Here is a 7500-nt window from a genome sequence, read left to right on the forward strand (position 1 = left end):
TTGGTCATACCGCCCAGCACTATGTTCCAGACAGTCACACTCTTCTCTGGAGGTGGCTACTGCTTACAAAATGCCCACAAACAAACCACAACTGCGTGGTGCACAACCTCGCTGTTAAACTTTAATCTGGAGGTCGCCTGAAGGAGCGGATTGATTGGATGCCCTCTGTGGCTTGTGATGGTCACTGAAAAGCAAGCCTTCTAAATTGAGTGTGTATTTTGCACATTGACGCTGGTGCCAGGAAGGCATTAATCTTCCATAATTACGAGAATGTGAGGTTGACGCGGTGGCAAGCTGTGCCAAATGTTTATTATGTCTTAAATTGGCAGACAGCAGTCTTTGAGCTGAACCCTGGCTCAAGATCTTAACACGTCGCTCGTTGACCAGCAGATGGTCATCTTTCGGGGGGGGGGGGGGCGGTCGAAGTATGAAATGCTACTTCTGTCTGACTTTGGCAGCGTGACTTGTCCAAGTGCAGACATTCCTTGAGACTTGTCCTTCGCAGGGAAGCTGGGAAAACAGACAGACTTGGGACCTCTGCGTCCCTCCCTTTCTCTGTCTCTCTCTCTCTCTCTCCCTCCTCCTCTCTCTCACCCCATCCCTTTCTCTCTCTCTCTCGACTCGTCTGATTTATCCTCCCCGCTCGGAGATAAATGCGGCCGGCGGAATGTGGCTTCACGCTCCCTCTTCCTCATCGACGATAAAATGTATGATGCTCTCGGACTCTGGACCATTGGTCAGGTCCGCAGCAGCGTCCCACAAAGGGGGGAGTGGAACCGACCCGAGGTCCATCATAGACACTTTAGTGCCACCTTTACCTCCCGTAATATATATCTCCCCTTATTACCGCCTTGTTGCAACGCCTCCCTGATGGGCACAAGGTATGGAAGAGGACCTATTAAACAACACGGTGGCGTGAAACACCGTGGCCCTGTAGCACGTTGGAGCTGTTCCCTGGCTGACAGCGACTAATGTTATTTATAGGGTGGATTTTTTATTCTCATTTTTTTCCCCCTTCAAAGATTCCTTGCTTTTTCACACTTGTCCTTTGCCTGTTGGACAGGCGTGGGAAGGATTTGGAGGTGTGAATGTGCTACGTATGTTCCGCTGTTTCGCTTCAACGCTAAGTGCGCTGATGATGTGACACCTCCCGATGTGGAGAAACGGTAATGCCTGTCACCAGTAAATTAGCAAAAGCGCTCCATGGGAATGGTGGCACAATGCGTGATCATACGGTTTATTTATTTATATATTTATATATTTATTTATTTATCTTAAACATATGCAGCGTGGAGCCCAAGAAAAGCACCACATGCAGTTTCTTTTCCACTGTTTCACCATAAGCTTCTTTTGAGATTAGATGCGAGAAACCTCATTGTTTCATTTCCATTATCCTGACAAACATTTCATCTTTCTCTTTTCTTCCTGTGGACTGAAGACTTCAGAGAGCTGCCCATCTACTTGCATCTCTGTTCAACGTGGCACTCTTTTTCACCGCCTTAAATAAAGTCGTGGTTCTGATCAGGTGGAGAGCAAGGTGCCACATGACCCTTGATCTGGCTGGTTGCGGCTTGAAAGGCTTTTTCTGGCTAACAAGCATCTTAATGACTTGAACAAGCTGGAAGTCACAAGGAAATGTTTATTCATAGGGCTTTATCTTTCTGTGGGTGTCTTGTCAAATGATCTTCAAAACAGTCATTCTCTCTGTCATCTTTGTTCCCTCTCTGTCTCTTTCTCTCTCTCTCTCTCTTTTTCTCTTGTCTGGTGCTTTTAAAAAGCCTTTTTCTTGGCTCGGTTTGGAGAAACACGTGTAGCGAGAGAGAAGCTCTCTCTCTCTCTCTCTCTCTCTCTCTCTCTGGCCGCCCAGGGAACAAGGAAGAACCGTGGGGAATTAAGGGCACAGATGTGGCAGACGAGGACGAGGGAAAATGTGGAAAAGAAAAAGAGGTAGAAGAAGATGAAGAGGAGGAAGAGGAGGAAGAAGATGAAGATGAGGAAGAGGGGGAAGAAGATGAAGAGGAGGAAGAGGGGGAAGAGGAGGAAGAGGGGCAAGAAGATGAAGAGGCAGGTGATGCGGAGGGACAGACAGAACATGCGTAGCGACAGGGGACATCAAAGCACAATGCGATCTGGGATAACCATGGCAGAGAAAGCTAAGACAAGCTGGGGGTGGGGGGGGGTTGGGGAGTGGGTTAGTGATGGCAAATTGCCTCCCCCCTACTGTGATTTCCTATCTTTAAGACACACTTCCTTCTCTCTGCTTGTGTCTCTTGTTCTAATTTTCCTCTCTTTCTCTCTCGTTCATGCACACCCATGCGCACACACACACACACACACACACACACACACACACACACACACACACACACACACACACACACACACACACACACACACACACTCACAGACACACTTGTGTTTGTTTATTTAGGACTTTTTATTCTTCTGCATGGCGCTTCAGAGAGCCGCCAAAACAGGAAGACAGCGGCTCACTGAAGTTATTTTGGGGGCCACTGCGTCTCAGAAGAGGGGGGCCTGTCAAAATGAAGATGTCGCCTAAACCAGCACCAAACCTCCTCTTTTATGGCTTGCACACACACACACACACACACACACACACATATAGGTTACTGTACAGACACAAACACACACAGGCTACTGTGCACACACACACACACACACACACACACACACCACACACACACACACACACAAAACACGCAACACACACATATATTCTACTGTACACAAACACACACACACACCTGCACTTACTGCATCCTCCTGAGTGTGAGACTTCACTTTGGCATGCTGAAGGCAAATGCACAAATTACTGTGCAGCTTTGGGGGATTGCGATTGGTATCCCGACATCAGCCATGACTTCCCCACAGTGATCCACTTTTCAAGGGCTGTGTTTAGGCACACACACAACACACACATATACACACACACAGGCACACACACACACACACACACACACACACACACACACACACACAGTTCCCTCTCTTCAGGGGCCAGTCCCAGGTGTCCAGAGTAGTGGAGGATGCTGTGGGGGCCACATTGGGAGGATATTTATGACAACATGATACCTGGCCACTTCCTCTTCTCAGGTTCCACAGCAGGCCAAGGCCTTTGGGAAACATATTGTCCACATTAGGATGAGCTGTGGAGCATAATATATTCACACCAAAACAAACACACACACACACACACACGCACGCACACGCACACACACACATGCACACACACACACACACACACACACACACACCACACACACACACATACACACACACAAACACAATCCTTGGGCACCCCTCCTAGAACAAACCCAAGGAGATTGCTACCAAGGAGGCTGTAAAAGCGTTCGCTCTCATATTTCACTGCACGCTGGGAGTGAGCAAGACTGCGACGCGGTGTGTCAGTAGTCAATAAAGACAACAAATGGCGTGGAGAGTAAATCCATGGGCCGCTGGTGCATCTCTGGACAGGGCGGGCAGTAGGGGAAGCCTGGCAGAGTGTCAGGGCCGGTCACTAAACACCAGACGCGTCCACTACCAGCCCGCAGTAATGCGATTCATTCACACACACACACACACACACACACACACACACACACACACACATGAGGGAGAGTATGAGTGAGCGAATTAGCGAGCGATTGCAGTTCTTAATGATACAGCTGTGTAAAGGTGTGTGTGTGTGTCTGTGTGTGTCTGTGTGTGTCTGTGTGTGTCTCTGTCTGTGTGAGAGAGAAAGAGAGTGTGTATGCATGGAGCTGTGTGTACAGTATGTAGTCCCTAGTACAACCACAGCTGCATGGAGGTATGTGTGTGTGTGTGTGTGTGTGTATGTTCATGTGTGAGTTACTGAGTGACAAAGCTGAGGAAGCTCACCCAGGGTGTGAAGATGTCGCTTCCGCCTCATGAGAACCTAATGATGGAGCACTTTGTGCTGAGACCCCCTCCAGTAGACGTAAGTGTGTGTGTGTGTGTGTGTGTGTGTGTTTGTGAATGCTGAGACCCCCTTGCATATGCGACCTAATTTTTCAAAAGTGCGACTAAAAAAATCGGAGAATTAAGCCGGTCTGTTTCAGCTATTCGAGAGGAAAAAAGTGTCCGCATTGAAACTCTACCTTTGGTTCAATAACAGACACATATTTGGCCATTATCATGGTTTAAACAAATCACAGATAGTGAAGGACGGGACCTCCCCTCTGATTGGCCGTGGCCCAGTGCCTGTGTGTAAATTTGAAAATGCGTGTGCTGCAGAGAGAAAAGAGAGGTCAGAGACCCGTCAGATAAACAGAGTGGATGTAGTTGCATTACAGTGTGGGTCACATAGGCGAGATAAATGTACCCTCTCCCCACTGCCTTTTCGGCTGGCAGCAACAAACCCGATCAGACGAGCCGAGATGATGATCAAGTTTATCGTTGCCTCTGATAGGCCTAGTGAAACTTCCCTTCAGTCGAAATAATTATTCACCAGAAAAATAGTTTGAACGTAAACCCGACGTACAGGAATGCCACTTCGCGCCAAATTTATAGGAGTCATTGCAGATGAAAAGATCGTCTTAAAATTGCGAACAATGCCTACAAGGCCCTTACGCGACGACAGATACAGATATGGCGAAAAAGGAGTCGTCGTTGACTGCAGTTACATGCAAGGAGTAACCCGGTTTTCAACAGCAATATTCGTTTTCTTGGCAGAGTTGTGTAAAACTCATTCTGATGGCATCAATCAATTTAATCCGGTATTTGGCGCAAACCAAATATCGCTGCTACATTTAAAGCCTGAATATTCCCTGCATGTATAACTGTGGTCATTGTGTACGGTGAATTGAATGGACACATTTAGATCGAGCATGGCAAGTCATTGCAATAGCCTATAATAATAGGCCTACCATTTCGTCACTGCATTAACCATAGTGATGTTCTTATTGAACATTTAAAAATACTAAAATTAAAAAGTAAATTGCATTGTGGGACTGTCAAATGATTATTGCAATCATCATTGCAAAATCACATAAAAATCCCCCAGGCTACTTGGAACATCTCTTGAAATTGTGCTCAAATACATTTCTATGGAAGATGCTAGCCTGGCGAGCTGGTTTAGCCAAGGCCTAAAGATCATGAAGGATAGTATGTAAGACATTGAGCCATGAGATGGCTTGAAGCCCTTAAAAGACGTGCACTGTTAGTTCACTCACTGTTATTTTTATTTAATTCATCTTGAGATGTTTTAAGTTTAAATTTCAGCTCAGTGAAGCACTTAAAGCACCAACACTTCATTAAGTTACTTTTCTTGTAGAATTGTAAATCATAAGTCATAGGATAACCTATATAGGACAGTAATTAAGGAAAAAAAGTGAACCTGCTGTGGTGTTAAATGCGATGTGATTGAAAATTTGGGTGCACCTAACTTTTGTGCTGGTGCACCTAAGAAAAAAAGTTAGGCGCACCAGTACAACCAGTGCAAAAAGTTAGTCTGGAGCCCTGTAGTGTGTGTGTTTGTGTGTGTGTGTGTGAATGCTGAGACCCCCCATGCTGTAGTGCAAAAAGTTAGTCTGGAGCCCTGTAGTGTGTGTTTGTGTGTGTGTGTGAATGCTGAGACCCCCCATGCTGTAGTGCCACCCCTAACCATCCCTCTCAGGCTCACTAGTCCCATCTGAGTGTGTGTGAGAGAGAGAGGGAGAGAGAGAGAGAGGGAGGGAGAGAGAGAGAGAGTGTGGCTTGGCAGGGATGTTCTCATTTATTGCACAGTGGGGAAGATGCAGAGTTGGACCGCCTGGGTACAGGCCTCATGTTCATGCGTCCTGCTCAGATTTCACATCTATCTCTGTGTGTGTGTGTGTGTGTGTGTGTGTGTGTGTGTATGTCTGTCTGTCTGTCTCTGTCTGTCTGCCAGTGTGCATTTCTTCTAAAGAGTGTGTATATGCACTAGATAATCTCTCTCCTTATAAAGCTATACAGCTAAATTGCTATATGGCTTAACACACAAACTCTGAACACACACACACACACACACACACACACACACACACACACACACACACACACACACACACACACACAGGTTGGTTTGGGCCTGTCTCTGTGCTCTGTGCTCTCTGTGTCCTGCTGCTGAAGTGACTTGTGGATTATCCGGCAGAGCTGCAGCGTAAGCTGCTCTTTTGTGCCCAGACCTCTCCCCGCTGCTGGACGAGCCTCCTCGCTAATGGCCTGCCTGACCCCGCAGCCCACACCCCACTGTTGCAGGTGGAGGCAGCCCAGGACATGGTTCTATCTGTCCCCTGCTAACAGTTACACTCGTTCCCTCATTCCCTCCCTCACTCCTTCGCTCACTCGTCCCCTCGCTCACTCGCTCGCTCATTTCCTCACTGCAGGCTCATTGTTCTCCACACTCACCCGCTGGGTGTCGTTAGCCTGGCGCTCTCTAATGTGGCACTATATGGAAAGAGGTGTAATTTAGCCTGTTTGGGAGAGAGGGAGGGAGAGAGGGAGAAAGACAGATAGTTTATGGGGTTTTTTTGGGGGTGGGGCGGTTGTTATAGCTTTTTGGTCTGGTAGATGCAGCATGAGACATACAGCTTTAGGTGGTAAGTAGGAAGGTAATTTGTGGGGGGTGGGGGTGTACTGAGTGTAATTTGGGGTGCTGGTTGTGGTGGTGGGGGCACTGGTAATTTAGGTATGTGTGTGTGTGTGTGTGTGTGTGTGTCACCTTGAGAGTTGAATTGCTCCCTCTGTCTCACTCTCTTTCTCTTCTTTCTTTCTTTCTCTTCTTCCCTCTCTTTCTCTGTCCCTATCTCTCTCTCCCTCTCTCTGTCCCTCTCTCTTTATGTCCTGGGGGTCTGCTGCCGGCTGCTTTTCTGCGTCCCTTGTAGAGCGCTAAAATGGTGACCCGTGGGTGACCCCCATCCTCTTCCGCGGCCGCCAGGCCTAACCACGTGAAATGGTCACCCTGCGCCACGCAGCACGCTTCGGCAGGAGCAGATACCGGCTTTCTCTCTCTCTCTCTCTCTCTGTCTCTCTCTCTCTCATTCTCTTTCTCTCTCTCTCTTTCTCTCTCAGCCATGGCCCCAACGGACCGCCTGCCAGCCAGAAACTATTAAATATAATTACATAAAACAAAAGAGGGACAGAGAGCGACATGGAAAGAGGGAGAGAGAGAGGGAGAGAGAGAGAGGGGGAGAGAGAGGGTGGAACAGAGAGAACAGATAGAAAGCTAAAAGTGTGTGTGTGTTTGTGTGTGTGTGTGTGTGTGTGTGTTTGTGTTTGTTTGAGTCTGTGTGTGTGTGAGAGAGCGAGCAGGAAAGTTCTCAGGGGACATTGCAGGTACTGATGTACTTTATTTTCCATCATGGAAGCTTTTATGGCTGTTGTGATTACTCCAGAGGCAGGGCGTCTGGCGGGGCCGAGGGACCCTCTTCATATTATTCCTGGCATAACTTAATCACACTGTGACAGCAGGTGCCTGACGTGAAAATAGGCCAAATA

General features: G+C 47.7%; 1 protein-coding gene across 1 annotated transcript in view; it reads left to right on the top strand.

Annotated features, from left to right (window-relative positions):
* The window catches only part of ptprua (protein tyrosine phosphatase receptor type Ua), a 221445-nt gene that overhangs the window by 50110 nt on the left and 163835 nt on the right, over nucleotides 1-7500 (top strand). The window lies entirely within an intron of this gene.

Source organism: Alosa alosa, chromosome 20 (genome assembly GCF_017589495.1).
Source record: "Alosa alosa isolate M-15738 ecotype Scorff River chromosome 20, AALO_Geno_1.1, whole genome shotgun sequence".
NCBI classification, from domain to species: Eukaryota; Metazoa; Chordata; class Actinopteri; order Clupeiformes; family Clupeidae; genus Alosa; species Alosa alosa.